Source organism: Mesocricetus auratus, unplaced genomic scaffold (genome assembly GCF_017639785.1).
Source record: "Mesocricetus auratus isolate SY011 unplaced genomic scaffold, BCM_Maur_2.0 Super-Scaffold_100008, whole genome shotgun sequence".
Taxonomy (NCBI): domain Eukaryota; kingdom Metazoa; phylum Chordata; class Mammalia; order Rodentia; family Cricetidae; genus Mesocricetus; species Mesocricetus auratus.
The window spans coordinates 68,485,624-68,503,197 of NW_024429192.1; the positions used below are offsets into that span (position 1 = coordinate 68,485,624).

Here is a 17,574-nt window from a genome sequence, read left to right on the forward strand (position 1 = left end):
AGATCCGAAATGCTTTTAGAGTTACCTCTACAGAACGAAAAGAGTAGAGTAGCAACACTCTGTGGTCAAGAGACTAGAATCTCTGGCTGAGTGGAGAACTAATGTTCTAGTTGGGATATCAACCATCTGTCTCAGGGACCACCCCTAGAGAGACTGCTCACCCACTGCCATAAAGAGACAGGTGGGATAGTTATCTTGTTAATAAGATGCTGTTCCCAGAATCACTGTCCTTAGTGCAGGACCTTACCTGGCCCTGGCCATACAGCTTCATAAATTTGCCCACTTTTCTGAATCTTCAGGAAATTGTAACTCCTCCTCCTCCTCTTCCTCCTCTCCCTATTTTCTAAGCACTTCTTCTTGATGTGTTTAGTTCCCCTGATCCTGTGGGCTTCTTTACTCTTTCTCTTAAGATCTCCTTCCTGCTATGTGGCTGCTTGTCTATGTGTCTCTGAGTCCCATGCCAGCTTAAATGGCATGCATTTCTTCTTTCCTCTTTCATTTACCTCCGGGCAGCTGCTGAGATTCACAGGTTGTCTGTCTGTGGGTTTTCTTATAAACACTACTAAATTTGCCCTTGAAATTAATAAAAAGCAATAAAGAAACAAGAAACTGATCTGGTGAGACGGCTCGGTGGGTAGAGCCTGAAAACTTGAAAGTTTGATCCTCAAGACCCACATGGTGGTGAAAGTCAGCTTCCACAAATTGTCCTTTGAAATCTATATAGTACAGTCATCACACACACACACACCACCCCAAGAGTAAAATATAATAATTAAAAAAGAAACAAGAAACATCCCATAGAAGTGACGCTGAGAAACAATTTAGACTAATGATGGACTGAGTAAAAGCGCCAAGACGGTGCTAAGGAAAGTCCAAGTTCAGACGCATGCTTTGCAAATAGCTGCCTCAGTTTGGGAGAAACCAACACCAGCGTCTGCTATTTTATCTCATTTAATGATTATGTCGGAATCGGGCCGGCAATATTTAGGTGAGGAAGTGAGACCCAGAAGGGGGTGTTACAGTTAATACTTCCTTAGATCCACCCAATTTCAAAGGCTCCCCTGCAAACTCACCTCGGCTTAGGACATAACTACAATTTGCAACTACATTTAGCTAAACACAGAAGAAATACTTTTAAATCTTTCCTAATAATTGGAAGACTAAAGATCGTAATGGTGGGAACTTTTAGTTTTAGGAATCAGGTGTGTGTCTGGGAGTGGTGGCTCAAACATGAAATCGTAGCACTCAGGAGGCTGCAGCAGTGCCTGAGTCCTGGGTTGGACTGGGCTGCATGTGGGTCTGTCTCAGAACTGGGTTTGAAGTGGCATGGTGGCACACACTTGTAACCTTAGGCAGAAGCAGAAGAATCCTGAGTTGTGGATAGCCTGAGCTACTTAGGGAGACCTTGTATTTCTTTAAGTTTTGAAACCTAGAATCCTTATTTACTCAGATGTGAGAGCTGAGGGAAGCCCCTGAGCCCTTTAGGCAGTAATTCAGTGGTCCTCCATTCTGTGTATCTCTGAAACTGCCAGATATCCTGCTAAGCATCCAGAAACCGAGAGATGCATAGGTGTGGCACCTGTCGTATCATTTACCTCCACTAATCCAATTCAGTTAAATCAAAAATCCCCCTGGTCTTCCCAAGGGCATCCTTTTGTGTCTCCACTCTGCTAAGTCATTGTGGGAGTGACCGTAGGCTACTAGGATCCCAACCCCTTCTTTTCTCTCTCTTTTGCTTTCCTGCTACAAGATGAACAGGCTTTATCCCTGATGTGCTCATAACACTGTCTCATTATAGGCTCAAGCAACAGGGCCAACCAATCACAGAACAAAACCTCTAACACTGTGAGCTAAAATAAACACATTCTCTTTCTAAACTGATCATTTCAGGCATCATTTACGACAGTAATGGAAAGCTGACTAATAGAGTAAGGTAGACAAATACATTGGGAGTGACCAGATAGATGGATACCGGACCAGCGAATTGTGTAAATTAGAGACCCCTGACATCAATGAGTTAGGACTCACTGCCAATAATCTCATCTTGTATCAAATCCTCTTCTCTGCTGCTGCCTATGATTTAAGACCCTGGTTTTACCGTCTGGTTTACAGTCCAATCCTTCTGTCTTTCTGTGTACTGCTTTCTCCACCCCAACTTCCATTCTCCCTTTCCTCCAAAACTGCCCCACTGTGGCCTCTTCTTCTGCCTCCCCCATCGTGGCTAAGTGTCTCTCAACCACCTTGAAGAGTCCCATTTGCCTTTTTCTTTCTTGTCTTCCTGTGTCAACATCGCCACAACAAATCAACTGCAAATTTTCTGAGTATATGTTCTTATCAAGAAAAAGTTGTAAAAAACTTTGAAATGGTCAAAAAAGATTACTGGGCAATTTGCCTAGGAAACGATTATTATTCTTATTTTATGTGAGCCTCTCCTTGTTTTTGAGACATTCATAACTTTGTAAACTGTGACAAGTAGATAGTAATATAACTGGTTCTTTTTTAAAAACAGAGGGTCTTACATCTTGGGTAGTAACAGAATGGGTTATAATGCAGGGTTTTAAGTAAACATTCTTAATTGCTTATACATATATTTGGATTTTTCTCATAACAACTTACAATTTTCAGGCTGGGTGCATGGCTCGGTTGGTGAAGTGCTTGCTTTGCAAACATGAGGATTTGAGTTCAATCCAAGAACCCATGTAAAAATGCCAGGCAGACTGGCACATGCTTGTAATCCCAGCAGTGGGCAGGAAGGAAGGAAGATCCCTGGGCCTCCTGACCAGTCAGCCTAGCTTAACTGGTGAGCTATAAGACAAAGAGAGACCCTGTCACAAAGGAGGTGGACACTGCCCTGACACCAAGGCTGTCCTCTGTTACTACAGGTACCAGGTAAACATACATGCATGTATATTTGTACATGCAGAAGCACACCCATACACACTGAGAGAGATATAAAGAAATGTAATTTTTAAAAATTTATTTTTATTTTATATGCATTGGTGTTTTGTCTGCATGTGTGTGTGTTTTAGGGTGTCAGATTTTGGACAGTTGTGAGCTGCCATTGTTGGTTCTGGGAATTGAACTCAGGTCCTCTGGAAGAGTAGTCAGTGCTTTTAAACACTGAGCCATCTCTCCAGCCCCCAAGAAATGTAATTTTAAAATGTAAAATTCATAATACATCCTGAGATTGAATGAATAGAATTCAGCAGGAGAGGAAGAGCCCATGTGCTCCACGTTCACTGTGGTCCGGTGTGTGACACCTTGGCCCTCTCTTGGGGTTGTTTTCTGCCTCCATTCTCCTTCCAATGTAACACAATAAGACACAACCCTCTTTCATCTCTTCTAGGAATGACCATTTCTATGCAACTATTCACAGTCAAAAAGCCAGTGGGTGCCATAACTTACTCTCACTCTACAAAAGAAATCCCAAATAAACTGAAGTGCACCCTATTTGAATATAATCCATACTTTTTGTGGGGGAAAGGATTGAGACTGTATTCTATGAACTGTGCCTTTTCTGTTGTCATCCTAGACAACAGACCTTGGAGTGCACAATATGCTCTTAAATGACTCGTAATATGCCAGGCTATGTACTGGGGACACATTGGAGATCAATGGCGCACACAATATATTAAACCCGTTATGATTAGAGTATGACTTAAGGAGATCAGGGACTCACTCCAGGTTACAAAGCTGTTAAAGCATGGAGCCCAGGATTCATGCCTGACCATGGCACTTGTTCTCACAGAACTTAGATGGAGGGTGGGTATTAGAGAGCAGCTGTATCATCATGTGATAGTGCTATTGCTCGGTGGTGGTGAGGTATACACCTCTAGAGGAGGGCATAACAGGGGCATCGTGTTGAGCCTTGAGATCCAGGCAGGCTTCTTGAAAGAACTGGTAACAGGTGAGCCTCAAGAACGAGCCAGAATTGAATAAAAAGATGTATGAAGTGTGTTGGTTGCAAAGAGAAACAGTTCAGAGAGAAACACAAAAGGAAAAGGCAGGAAATATAGAGATCTGAAATGAGTCTCATTGAGTTATGGGCAAGTAGAAACTTAGGCAAGAGAAGCAAAGTGTTATTGCAAGGTAGCTGTCTTTATTCTAGAAGATTCTACAAAATTGAATGGGAGTCTCAGAACCACATACTGGAAAAGGCATTCTGGGTATAGAGGTCATAGAGTAGGATGGGGAGACTGGAGACAAGGGGGCCTTTAAAATAATTAAAAGATGGAAATGCTATGTTTCAGTTTGGGATGCTACCCTAAAGCTCTAGTGTTACAATGATGGGCTAAGTAAGAGGGTTACAGTAGGTCAGTGGTTCTCAACCTGTGAGTCATGACCCCTTTGGGGATTGAACGGTCCTTTCACAGGGGTCGCATATCAGATATCCTACATATCATATATTTATATTAATGAATAACAGTAGTAAAATTATAGTTACGAAGTAGCAACAAAACCAACTTTAAGATTGGAGTCAACACAACATGAGGAACTGTATTAAAGGGTCACAGCATTGGGAAGGTTGAGAACCCTGGTTTAGGTCATTAGAGACATACACTCGGAGGAGAGGTATTGGGAGGCCACTGCGTCCCTTCTCGTGATGTGAGGCGCTCTACCACACACTCCAGCCTTGATGTCTACCACCACATGGGCTGGAGAGCCAACACAGTCAGAGTGAAATTTGATTTTCCAGGTGTGGTGTTGTAAGGTAAGAAAGACCTTTAGGGATGACTGCCGTAGTTCTTGTGAGACTGGGCTAGTTCTCACAGAAGTGTGTAAGTTCTGACTCATGAGTTCCCATACAGCAGAAAGACATCTGCCCACAGCACCGGCCTAGACAAGAGCTTCACTCTGTTCAGCAGCACAGGCGGAGAATACGTCAGACAACTCATATGTTTGCTATTCTGTGCTTACCTGGAAAACAATCCCAAGAGTACCAGGAATTTTGACTTGGCCAAAGAATACACTTTAATTACCAAATTTAGAAATACAGTATTTGTGAAGAAGTAGGACTTCACTGTATTTTCCAATTATTGGATGATTAAGAGAGCTCTTTCTTAAAATGCTGTTGCTTCGTGACCAATGTTATGCACAAAGCTCCTTTTGGGAGAATCCTTTGATGGAGCCTACTTAATTGTGTTATTCTTGGAACATCCCATAATAGTTCTTCCAGGTCTGTATGTGTTAGCCAGCTTTCTGCTACTGTAACAAATATTTGAGACGGTGAACTTATGAAGAGAAAAGGTTTGTGCTGGCTCACAGTTTTGGAAGGTTCAGTCCATGAACAGTTGGCTGCTGCTTTGGTGCCTGTGGTAAGGTGGACCATCACAGCTGGAGTGTGTGGTGGAGCAAGCAGCTCACCTCACTTCCCGAGAAAGGACAAGAGGGGCCTATAATCCCCTCAAGGGCAGCTATCACATCTTAAAAGCACCACCTCCTCCCAACAGCACCGAGCTGAGGAGCAAGCCCTTTAACACATGGGCCTTTGGGTGGCACCCCCGACCCAGACACCAGCGGAGTGTGTACCAGCCTCCACTCGTCAGCTTGTTGAACACAGATGCCAGATCCTGCTGGAGTAGACCCTGAACTTGCTTTTCTAACAAGTTCCTCAATGATGCTGACAATACTGGACTAGGCGATATTTTTTCAAGCACCACTTTGGCTGGATCATGGTTAAGACTCCTTGCAGAATCAATGCTGTGAAGGTGTTAATGCATCCTTTTTAGTGAGAGATGGATGTGGGGGATGAGTGGTTATAACTTATCAAAAGGAAATCTCACTTCAGAGCTGGGTCAAGTTAACTAGAGTGAACAGAAGTGGAAAAATTGTGTTTGTTTCTTCTTATTTAGGCATACTCTACCAAACAATCTATAACTAAGTATCTGAAAAACTTTTTATTGAGTATTTGTTTCATCAACTATATTTTGCAACTATCTACAGAAAGATAATCTGAAGCATTTTCTAGGAAAAGTATTCTCTTCCTTTACTTTTTCAATGTCTTCCTGGTTGCTAGCAAATCCTTGGCTACTACCTGCTACTCAGAAAAAGTTCAGAGTCTTCTTAGATGCTCACACAGACATGTGAACATGGTTTGCAAAGATGCACAATTCCTCAGCATAGCAGAGTGTCTGGGTAGTAAGTCACCATTGTTATTGCTTAGGAGCCTGGCAAGGCTTTGATGCAAGTTTCCTGTATAGGCACTTCCTTTGAGTGTCTTCCATTTTTTCCTATGGTCCCCTTGGCTTTGCAATACTAATTTGGTTTTTCTTTTTCCTCCTTTCTTTTTTTTATTTTTCGAGACAGGGTTTCTCTGTGTAGCTTTGCAGACCAGGCTGGCCTTGAATTCACAGAGATTTGCCTGCCTCTGCCTCCTTAGCGCAGGGATTAAAGGCGTGTGCCACCACTGCCTGGCATAACATGTTTTTTTTTATTGTTCCTCTTTACCTCCTTTCATTTGTATGGATGGTGTGCATGTGTGCATATATATTGGCATGTGTATGGACATATGTGTGTGTGCAAGTGGAAGCCAGAAGATGAGGCTGGGTGTCTTTCTCAATCATTACTTCCCATCTTATATAGTAAATTCTCCTGCTGCTTCTTTTTAAAATTTTTTAAAAACATTTTGAGACAAGGTCTTTCTGTGTAGTTTTGGGTAGCCTGGAACTCACTCTGTAGATCAGGTTGGTCTCAAACTCATAGAGATCTGCCTGCTTCTGACTTGGCTAAGTCTTAATATCAGCCCAGAGTTCATGGCTTCAGGTAGCCTCGCTAGTCTGCCAGTCAGGGCTTCCCTACCTCCACTTCCCAAACACTGGGGTTACAGGCATCATGTGGGTGCTGGCATCAACACTTAGCTTCTTATGTCTGTGTGGCACTGAACCGTATCAGCAGCCTCTCTGTTTTACTTTCCAGAAGTAGACCACTGCTTCTTTCCCCCAGTGAGCACCTCATCTGAGTATGTGTTACATTTCTAGAAAAAGAGTCCCTAGTTTTCTCTCTCTTTTTGTCATGCCAGCTGAGGTTGTCACTACAGTGGCCCCAACTTACCAGACAGGAGCAGATTATTCTGCCACTGTTTAGGTCTTTGGCTAGCACAGCAATTCTAGGCTGACCATTCCATCCATACTTGTTTAACTTGCCTATAAAGTTTGCAACACTCCCAGTTTCTTGATCATCAGCAGTTCCAAATGTGCCAATAGAGCGAGTGAGAACCAGATGGTGACTTCAGGAGAGGCCCAGCAAGCACCTGGCATTTGCCTCTCTTCAGCACTGTTCATGCTCTTGACAGCATCAGTCAGGAAACTAACTCATTTGCACCATTCTGGTATCAGAGAAAGGGAGAAGAGAGAGGAAAGGATTGGCCCAATGCTTTTAGAACCTTACTGGATACTCTGCTTTCAAAATTATCCATTGCCTTTTAAATAGTTAGCAGGGAAAAAAAACAGACAAAAACAGTTTATCAATGGTATAAGATCCAGTGGAAAGAAATTTTACATAGGCTGAGAGTGTGGTTCAGTGACAGCATTTGTCTGGTACACACAAGGCCCTTGGTTTAATCCCAAGCAACACACACACACACACACACACACACACACACCTCTTTCCAATGTAGATAACATCTTCCCAGCTTCCCCTGGATCTTATCTTCTGGCCTCCACTTCTTCAGAGCTAGGATTAGATGCCACCACGCTTGCTTATGGTTTGGAATCTGAGGCTTCATGCAGCCTAGGCAAAGCACTCTACCAACTCAACTATGTCCCAACCCCTTTCCTTGTTTCTGAGATGGAGCACTGGGTCTTTTATGTTCTCCAGGATGGTCTTTAACTCAAGTGATATCTGCCTTGTCTTCCTGAGCATCTGTATGTAAATAAACTGTGGCCAAAGAAGAGCAAGAAATGAGGAGTGTGTGAGCAGAGTTAGTAGCCATGGCAGAAGTCCTGGTTGAAAAAAAAAAAAAAACATGGCAGGGAGTGTGTGAGCAAAGTCAGTGGCCATGGCAGGAAACACAAAAGCTATGTGATTGTATTTCTTTCTCCAAGAGATACCCTCTGGTCTTGAGAACTCAGAATATTTAAAGGCATGAGTTGGAAAATTTGCACAAGTGATACAAAGCAAATGTTCAGTAATTTTTTTCATAGACGAACAGATGGAAGGGATTCTACTCAAAATGGCAAGAGAAAGGAAGATGGGGGTAGGGAGAATGTGGCAAAATAGTAAAATCTGTCTTCGTATTGGCTCCGGAGCCTTACCAGCTGCACTGTCAGGTGGGCATTTCCCAGAAGCCGCTCTGCCTAACAAAGTGAAAGGGAGGCTATCATTGAGGTCTGGAAGTCATGATGGGAATAGCCATAGGTATGCTGCAGATGTCTCTTTTTCATATGCATCTGTGCTTAAATTTGTTGTGATCTGGGCTATCATATAATTGCTGTGTAATTAGTAAAATGCTTACGTTTACTTAAGTCAGAGATTATTTTCTCTGGAAAATGCAATCCTGACTTGTGTGTTGCTGTGCTTTATCTCACTAGACTCAATTACGAACGGTTATCCACGCCTGCAGATAGTCTAATGTATCCCATTAACGGCAGGCCTGCCAGCCGCCAACAATGCAGGCACGGTGCCTGGGGGTAATAAGAAGCCTCAGTGGACTTATTTTGCAAATTGATCCTTCTTTAGTAATAGCCACTGTGACAGTCCCCTTTAGGACTCTAAAACAGAATCTTTCTTAGTCTAGATCCTACAGCGACTCCCCCTAGTTAGAGGTGAAAACTGCTGTCCCGGCTGCCACCAGCCTTCTTGATTCAGCCACTGTCTGCTTTGTACTTTATTCTCTGTCTTTATCATCTTTTTCCTGTCTTTCATCTTCAGCCATTTCTTCAACTCCATCCATCGTTGTCTTCCCTATCCCCTGGTCTCCAACCTCTCAGCACAATGTCTTCTTGAGAGTTGCCCCAGGCCAGGGAGTCACTGGGGACAATCAGCATCTGTTTGCAGAAAGCCCCACATTGTTTTTTCCTTAATACTTTAAAACAATTAAAGCTGAGGTTACGGAGGAGCATTTTCTCGGGGTGGGGGGGGGATGCCCTGCAACACACAATCGGGTTTTTGCAAGAAGACAGCTTTTTATAACACTGTCACACGGAGAAAGGTTGGTACTAAAGGAAGCCAACACACAAAAGCCTTAAGATTTTGAGACTGGATACCATAGCCTAACATGGAGCACACATTTGCAATCCCAGCACTTGGGAGGTAGAGGAGCAGGAGTTTAAGGTCACCACAGCTACACAGTGATTTTTAAACCAATCTGCACTACATGAGATTTTAGTCTCAAAGGAACAAAAACAAAAATCAGCTTCCTCTGCTTGGCAATTGCTTAGGGCTTTAAAAGCTTTACAAATTAAAATGTGTGTATGTGGGTGTATACATGTGTGTAGGTGTGCTTGCTTGTTTGCAAGTACGTGTGGAGGTCAAAGGTTGAGGTGGGGATGTCCTGAGATCTGTCACTAAGCCTGGAGACTGCCACCTCAGCTAGACTGACCAACCAGTGAGCTTAGGGATCCAATAATCACAACATTAGGGTTACAGATATAGTCCAGCATACCCAGCTTTTTTTTTCCTCGTGGGTCCTGGGAATTTGAACTCAGGTCCTACTTAATGAAAGTCTACCAAAATATATTTATTTTTAAAAATGCAACTTAACTTTTTCTTTAGCAGAATCTACAACCAATTTAATATTTGGTGAAATATGAGAAAATAATTTTCAAAAGCAAGCCACCATTATGCAAAACAATAAGGCTTTACAAAGTATAACTACACTATGTATAGATTAAAGGGTCTTCATTTTCTTGTTTTTAATGTTTACTTTTTAAGCCACTTGAGGCTGGCTTAAAGTAATGGGTTTCCTTATGGCATTTTCATTCCCACATGCAATTTTACTTGGTCCCTATTCACTCCTGTCTCCCATTGGTCTTCCCTATCCCCTTACACGGCTCCTGCTGATCCCCTCCCTTCCCCCAATTAGTTCTCACTGTCTCACTTATCCCAGGGCTCAGGCTTCATTCAGTTTTAATATGAGCTAGAAGACAGGCGAAGGTAGTGAGAGACGGATAGGAGAGCCCCCCATCATAGTAAAATGCTCAAGCTCACTTTAATCATAGAGAAACTCATAAATAAATGGATTCCTTCATGTGAATTGGTGAATTTCACCTGAGAATACTAAACTAATGGAAGAAAAACTGCAATACACAGCAGATGGAGGGTACTAGCCTGCAGGCACATCCCTCCATGCAGACCTGACCCGTCAGTAGGAAGGAAGGTGCTAGTCTTTTGAGCATGACAAGCAGCTGAAGCAAAGACATTACAGTGGGCACACCCCAAAACAGAAGACTGTAGCAGATCTGGACTCTGTGACCCCTTTCCACAGTGGCTGCATATCTGATACCCGGCATACCAGATATTTACATTTCCATTCATGACAGTTATGCAGTAGCACTGAAATAGTTTTGTGGTTGAGTACCACCACAACGTGAGGCGCTGTATTGAAGAGTGGTGGCATTAGGAAGGTTGAGAGCCACCGGTTTAGGACAAGTCTGAGATTAATTTACCTTCTCTTTTTCTTGTCTTTTTTTTTTTTTTTTGCAAATGTACTTTAATATAGCTAAGTATTAGGATAAATGGAGAAGGCAGATTTCCGGTTCAAGACTGTGTGTGTGTGTGTGTGTGTGTGTGTGTGTGTGTGTGGTGTGTGTGCGCGTGCGCGTGCACGTGCATCTCATAGTAAAGTGTAAAAACCAATAGAAGCTGAAGTGTCTGTCCTACTGCCTTATTCACTAACTGTGGCCTGCTGCACTGATCTGCAGTGGCAATGCTATGAGGGGAGACACGCACACACACGCCCAACAGGGTAGCAAGCATGATCTGAAAGACTTCTTCAAGCACTATCCCTGCCGGGCCCTCCATCTGGTGAGGAACCACCAGTGCCATCCCTCACCAAAAGCACACTTGCCAACAGACAGTGTTCGTGGATTGCCAGGCACTGGGTACAAATGATAAACCAAAAGGTTCCAGCTCAGAGCATTCAAGGCCTCCTCCTCCCCCTCCATCTCCCTCTCTCCACTCCTTCTCTCTTTCTCTTCTGACTTAGCTTCTGTTTAATGGTTCATTAATCTCTTTGAGGAGTCAATATCTGGTGGGGAAAAAACCAACCCAATTCAATTAGAAAAGACACTTCTTTTATTTTACTTCCCCCCAGTACTCTCTAATTCCTTCCCATGTGTTTAGTTTTCTCCTTAAAAGCATTTACCAATAAGTAGGTTATTTATTTACTCCTTGTCTCTTTCCATTGGAACCAAATAAGCCCCAAGAGGGAAGGTCTTTTTGTCTCCTTTGTTCTCTGCCTCATATTAGTACCTAAAATACAGACTAGATGCTCAGTAAATACTTGTTGACTAAATAAATAAAAATGAATGACAACATTTCTACACCTGCCAATACTATTTGGCCCATTTGCCTTTCTTTCATGATTTCTCTCCCACCCCTTCAATCACCTCTCAAGTCCAGCATATTAGCCCTTGATCTTCTTAGAGTTTTTCTTGCTAGCTGCACCTCGGCAAAGTACCAGCAGTCTGGGCTCCATGATTATCTATGACATGATAATCCTCTTTAACCCCACCCTCTCATCTTCCACTGCACCTGCTCGGCCAACCCCCAGCCCTATATCCCTACAACTAAACATATTTTACTTTGTTCAGCCCAAAGAAATATTAGAAAAGATCTGTAACTCATGCTAGATTGGATCAACAAAAATTTACAGTACTACTCCCAGGTTCAAAATCTATAGCATACAAAAGAAAGATTAAGACTGAGAACTGGATTTGAAAATTGACACTACATATATTCTCCGGTATCTTTGGTTGAGAAATCTACAGCATACAAAAGAAAGATTAAGACTGAGAACTGGATTTGAAAATTGACACTACATATATTCTCCGGTATCTTTGGTTGAGTCAGCAGCCTTTTGTCTCAGTTGCAAAATGAGAATAGTATTTCTTTGTATTATAAGGATTATATTCAAATGAAATAATATACATAAAAGCTCTGAAAAAGTTTATAGGCATGTACAAAGTGCTAAATAAATGCTAACACTACTCTGGGACAACACCTCCACTGGAGGAATTGATAAGAAAGCCTGTGCTGCCGGGCGGTGATGGCGCACGCCTTTAATCCCAGCACTCGGGAGGCAGAGGCAGGCGGATCTCTGTGAGTTCGAGGCCAGGCTGGACCGACAGCCTCCAAAACAATACAGAGAAACCCTGTCTCGAAAAACCAAAAAAAAAAAAAAAAAAAAAAGAAAGCCTGTGCTTTCTAGAATGAATAGATTTCATTGCTCTTTTTCCTTCTTTCCATGTCAGAACTGTTTTCTCTCACCCTCTGTCCTTATTCAGGAATAGTGCCTCTCTTCTTTCCTAAGACTAGCCCTAAAATTACCCACACTAGCAGTTTGCAACCCTGTCCACGTGTTACAATCAGTAGAGGACCTTTCAAAGTGTAGATGACTATTAACTATGACTAGGCCAAGTAAATGTGAATCTCTAGGAATGGAAGTATTCTATCAGGGTTTTTTTGTTATTGTTTTATGAGACAGGGTCTCATGTAGCCAAGGCAGACCTCAAACTCACTATGTGGTTAAGGATGGCCTTGAACACCTCATCTTTCTGTCTCCACCCCCTGATAGGCCATCACATGCAGCAGTATTTTGTTTTGAAAGTTTCCTGACAGAATGCCAAGACAACATATCAGAGGGAAAGAGATATCCTGGAACAACTGGATAGCCGCATCCAAAAGTGATGATGAATCCTGTTTTTAGATCATACTGAAAAGTTAACTAAGCTTTGAGCTAAAAAAAAACTATAAAATGTCTAGATGAAAATATAGGAATGGACTTTAATGACCTTGTTAGAGAACACTGCCTTTGACATAACATCAGAAGCACAAAAAAAGAAAAAAAGAAAGAAACTGAATTTCCTAAAAACTAGTTTTTGGTACTTATCACTGACAAAAAGACAGCCTATGAGAAAATATTTACCATTCACTTAGCCTGACACAGCTTGTATCCAGAGTATAGGAAGGACTTTCATAAATCAATAATAAAAACATGAATGACTAATTTTTAATATATGCAAAGAGTATGAATAGACATTTCTCTAGAGAAGATACACACATGGCCAGTAAACACATCAAAAGATGTTCAACATGGTCAGTCACTAGGAAGATGTCAACAAAGGCACAATGGGATGCTGCTTCACACCCATTAAGGTGATGCTCAAGATGTGACGGGTGTGGAGAGGTTTGAACCGGGTGTGGCTGATGGGGATGTACAAAGGCACAGCCAACTTAGAAAAGAAGATTAGTGTCTCCTCAATTGTTCAGTACTCAGGAAAAATGAAACGATAGGCAAAAACTTGTACATAACTATCAAAAGCAATAGGATTCCTAGTAGGTAAAAGTAGAAATAGCCCATATCCATAAACATGGATAGAGAAGATGATTTAACTATGTATATTTAGATACTATTCAGTAATATAAAGAGATGAAGTACTGATGCAATAAATCATGGGTGAACTTTGAAAAAGTGATAAAAGCTAATTACAAATGATCATACACTCTATGACTTTATCTGTAAGAAATGTCCAGAATAAGCAAATAAATAAAAAATAAAAAGGGGAGATTGATTGGTGGTTGTCTAGTGCAGAGGGATGATAGAAATAAGAAGTGACTGCTAGTGAGTGTGTAGCTTCTCTCTCTCTCTCTCTCTCTCTCTCTCTCTCTCTCTCTCTCTCTCTCTCTCTCTCCCTCCCTCCCTCCCTCCCTCCTCCCTTTCCTTCTTTCTTTGATAAAGAAATTCTACATTGACTGAGATCATGGTGAACATACTAAAGACTACCCAATAGTGAAAAGAAAAGAGGGAGGATGGGAAAGAAAAGGGGACAAAAGGAGGAAAACTGTTTTGTCAAAGTCAATGTCTACTAATTTTCCTTCTAGAGTTCTTAAGAATAAAACTGCATCTCCTAAAACTTTGGCTTCTCCATTTCCTTTCCCAGAATCAGAACTGACATAGCCAGAGTGTGATATCCTTGGAATGACATTTTTTTTTCTTCAACCAGCAGAGTGTTCCTAGGCAGTGCTCTTTAATTTTAACAAAACACACCAGTGTCAGGCTACACCACCTGGCCGGTTTGAGCACCTTGCCTATCCTGGCTCACGTGAGTTCCTCATGTGACTAGTCAACTGCAGCACACAGAGGAAGGGAAGTAGACAGTGCAAACCAAGTTCTCGGGTTCTGCCACCCAGTCAGTCAGTCACTGTGTTATGTGCCCATGGGTGTGGCCCCTTGCCCTTAGGAACCACTCTGATGCCAGTTCCCCAGGACACAGCTCTGCTTTGACTGACTGTGTTTACTAAATAAATTAATTCCTATTCCTGGAGTAGTTTCAACTTTTAGACAGAAAGGCATCTATTGATAATCACTGATACACAGTATTTTATTGTTTGATATTAAACAATTAAGAGTTATTGTTTTATCCCACAAGTACGCTATACATGAAAATAAACATAATCTAGAATACAGCCACCAGGAGTGGGGATGGTGGGGGTTCTATACTCAACTTTGTGCCTAAGAGGGATATTTTTACTTTAATAAATCAATTTCAGGCTAAATTTCTTTCACGGAAATAAAGCTCTGATGTGATAAAATATATATAAAGGCAGAATCTAATGAACATTTCTCAAAATGGCTTTGAATACATAAACATAATTTTTTAAAGGTTAAGGATTTGAACTTCAACAATTTAATATATCTTTGGAAATGCTCTCAACAGTCTTGACAGGATGCAAAAAGAAAAATGCTGCAATATATCGAGATATCTTAAAATATAGGGATTTTATCTAAAATAGTATCAGATATGCTCAACTCAGCAAATAAAAACAACAAAATGTAAAAGTACAATTGTGTGGGCAATAGGCAGAGGGTTCCTTCCTGCAAACTCTAGGACATTAAAATACACAGCAAAAACAAAATGAGGATATTCGACGTTAATCTGAGAAAGAAAATAAAGTATTTCAGCTTCGGATATGATAATTTTAAAATGAAATGCACGTTCACTTGAAAGATTAAGAATAACCGTTCCCCCAAAAGAAAGAATGATCTGAATACTAACATGAGTGCTACAATTTAGAACCTCTGCTCTAGAAGAAAAATCAAAATTAAGCATTGATTTCAAAAAGTAAGACAGACATGGTTGAGTGACAAGAAATAAAGCCCCCCTCTCTTTCCAGAAAGAATAAACAAAGGCATGTTTCAGAGTAGTACATCAGTCGTTCAAAGTTGGGAGATGCAACTAGATGATATGGACTCAGGAACTACCTTGGGCAGAATATGACACAGTGTCACACCTCTCCTCAAAATAAACCTGAGCACTGGAAACAACCACAGATATTTCTTGTTAAAACTGTAAACAAATTATCAAACCAACTTTATACATGGAAGACATCAGAACTTTCTCCAGTTTCCAGAACCTAGAAGAGTAACCTTTTCAAGTGGAAGTCCATCTTAGAAAATACTCAGTTGCATTTCTATACAATGAAACATAGGAAGACATGACTTCATTAGAAATCTTTAAAAAATAATTAGCCTTACAATTTAAGGATAATTCTGGTTCAGCCTTCAGTACAGATTTTAGGTATAAAATGATATAAAAAGAGTAACAAATATGTACAAACATAGCCCAACGGTTCTCATCATAAAAGCATTTGAAGATGGTTGAAGAAGTATTTGTCTTCCCATACTGCAAACACAAGATATGGACGGTTACACAATTAGGAAACAAAGGCAAGGTTGAAGGGTGAGACGTGGTGGGAAGGACGGCACAGGAGACAAGTGCTGGACGAGCGAGCGGGAGCCTGCTTGGGCTTGCTGGCCCCACTTTCTGCAGCTCCTTCCTGGTGCTCTCTGAGCCCCCCCCCCCAACACATCTACATCCTCTCAAAGACAAACCAAGCAATCATCCGAAGGTAATGTGCAGAACCGTAATCAAAAAATGTCCACGTCCAGCCGGCAGACAAGCAAGCAAAGAAAAAAACCAGCTGTCAGTCCCTGAGCCATGCCGGGGTTGGGGGGGGGGGAGGGGGCGGCTCAGGTTTCCTTTGGCCTTTTTCCGTCTCTCTCACCTTGTGTCTTCCTCAATACTGTCAGTTTTCTAATAAGCTTAAAGCAAAAATAAATTCCCCATCTGTCCTTGTGAGATACATGCTGACGAAACAGGAAAAGAGTGTAATACTCACAACAATGAAGAATTCCTACACATGCTGTTCCATTTTCTTGCTTTAAAAAGATGGAAGGTTAATCTAAAGAGCCTTGCAGAATTGGAAAAATAAGGGGGAGGGAGATTCTACCCACACAATCCTCCGGCCCTCCGCAAAGGAGCTCAAAGCTTGCTGACGTCACACATTCATGAATGGATGTAAATTGGGCTGGTTTAGGATTCCGCACAGACTAAGTGGTGGTGTGTGCTGTGAAAGAAAAGGTGGGGGGAGGGAGAGGGAGGGCCCAGAGTATACCCAGCCAATAGGCTTCAGGCAGGTAAGGCCAGCCCTCTTTTTAGAAAGAAGCTGGTCACCGAATAAACAGCCCGCCAATCAGACATCTGTCACAGCCTTAAACCAAACCAACAGAGCTGCAGCAGCAGCAGCAGCAGGAGAGAGAAGAGAGAGAGAGAGAGGGAGAGAGAGAGAGAGAGAGAGAGAGAGAGAGAGAGAGAGAGAGAGAGAGAGAGAGAGAGAGAATGAGAGAGAGAGAGAGAGAGAGAGAGAGAGAGAGAGAGAGAGAGAGAGAGAGAGAGAGAGAGAGAGAGAGAGAGAGAGAGAGAGAGAGAGAATGAGAGAGAGAGAGAGAGAGAGAGAGAATGAGAGAGAGAGAGAGAGAGAGAGAGAGAGAGAGAGAGAGGAGGCGGGGAAAAATGGGAGGAGAGAGGGATGGGAGAAAGGCTGATTATCATAAAAACATTATTCTTGCTATTGAATAAAGGAATCAAAATGGAATTTTGTAAGGATCAATGCCCCAAAGTTTAATCACTGGAGCTTTTATTCCTTAGGGCTATTAGAGCTATTTCCCTTAAACCCTTTCTTGATGTTTATTAACATGCCTAATGTAACAAAAAGAAATCAAAATAAATAATTAGTTCCTAAGATTGGTGACAGGTCACCATGTATACACCCCACAACACAATTTGGGACACCAAAATAACAGAGCAAGGTGCATGCAATTAACTAAGATGGCATTACATAAGCTGAATTGCTTTTTATAACAATGTGTTCCTGACCTTTGTGACGGATCCAAGGGGGGAAGAGAAGGGTAATTTACTGTTAGATTTAAATAAAGTAGTACAGCATTCCCTCATTAATTTTATTTGAAGACAAGGCTCTAAAAGGCTCTTAATGAATCCTGGAGCAAAATTTGACTTCAGTGTGGAATTGTAACAGCAAAAATAGCCGTGTTCGCTCACCAAATGGGCTCATGAC

At 41.8% G+C, this 17,574-nt stretch overlaps 1 protein-coding gene across 2 annotated transcripts in view; it reads right to left on the minus strand.

The window, feature by feature from the left end:
* Map3k13 (mitogen-activated protein kinase kinase kinase 13) overlaps window positions 1-17,574 on the minus strand; it is a 140,425-nt gene that overhangs the window by 74,196 nt on the left and 48,655 nt on the right. The window contains exon 1 of one of the 2 annotated variants that reach the window (XM_040751057.1): window positions 16,339-16,702. The exons of the other annotated variant lie outside the window; for it this stretch is intronic. The gene's annotated coding sequence lies outside the window, so the exon portion shown is untranslated. Of the gene's footprint in view, window positions 1-16,338; window positions 16,703-17,574 lie in introns of those variants that run through there. 2 annotated transcript variants of the gene reach the window in all.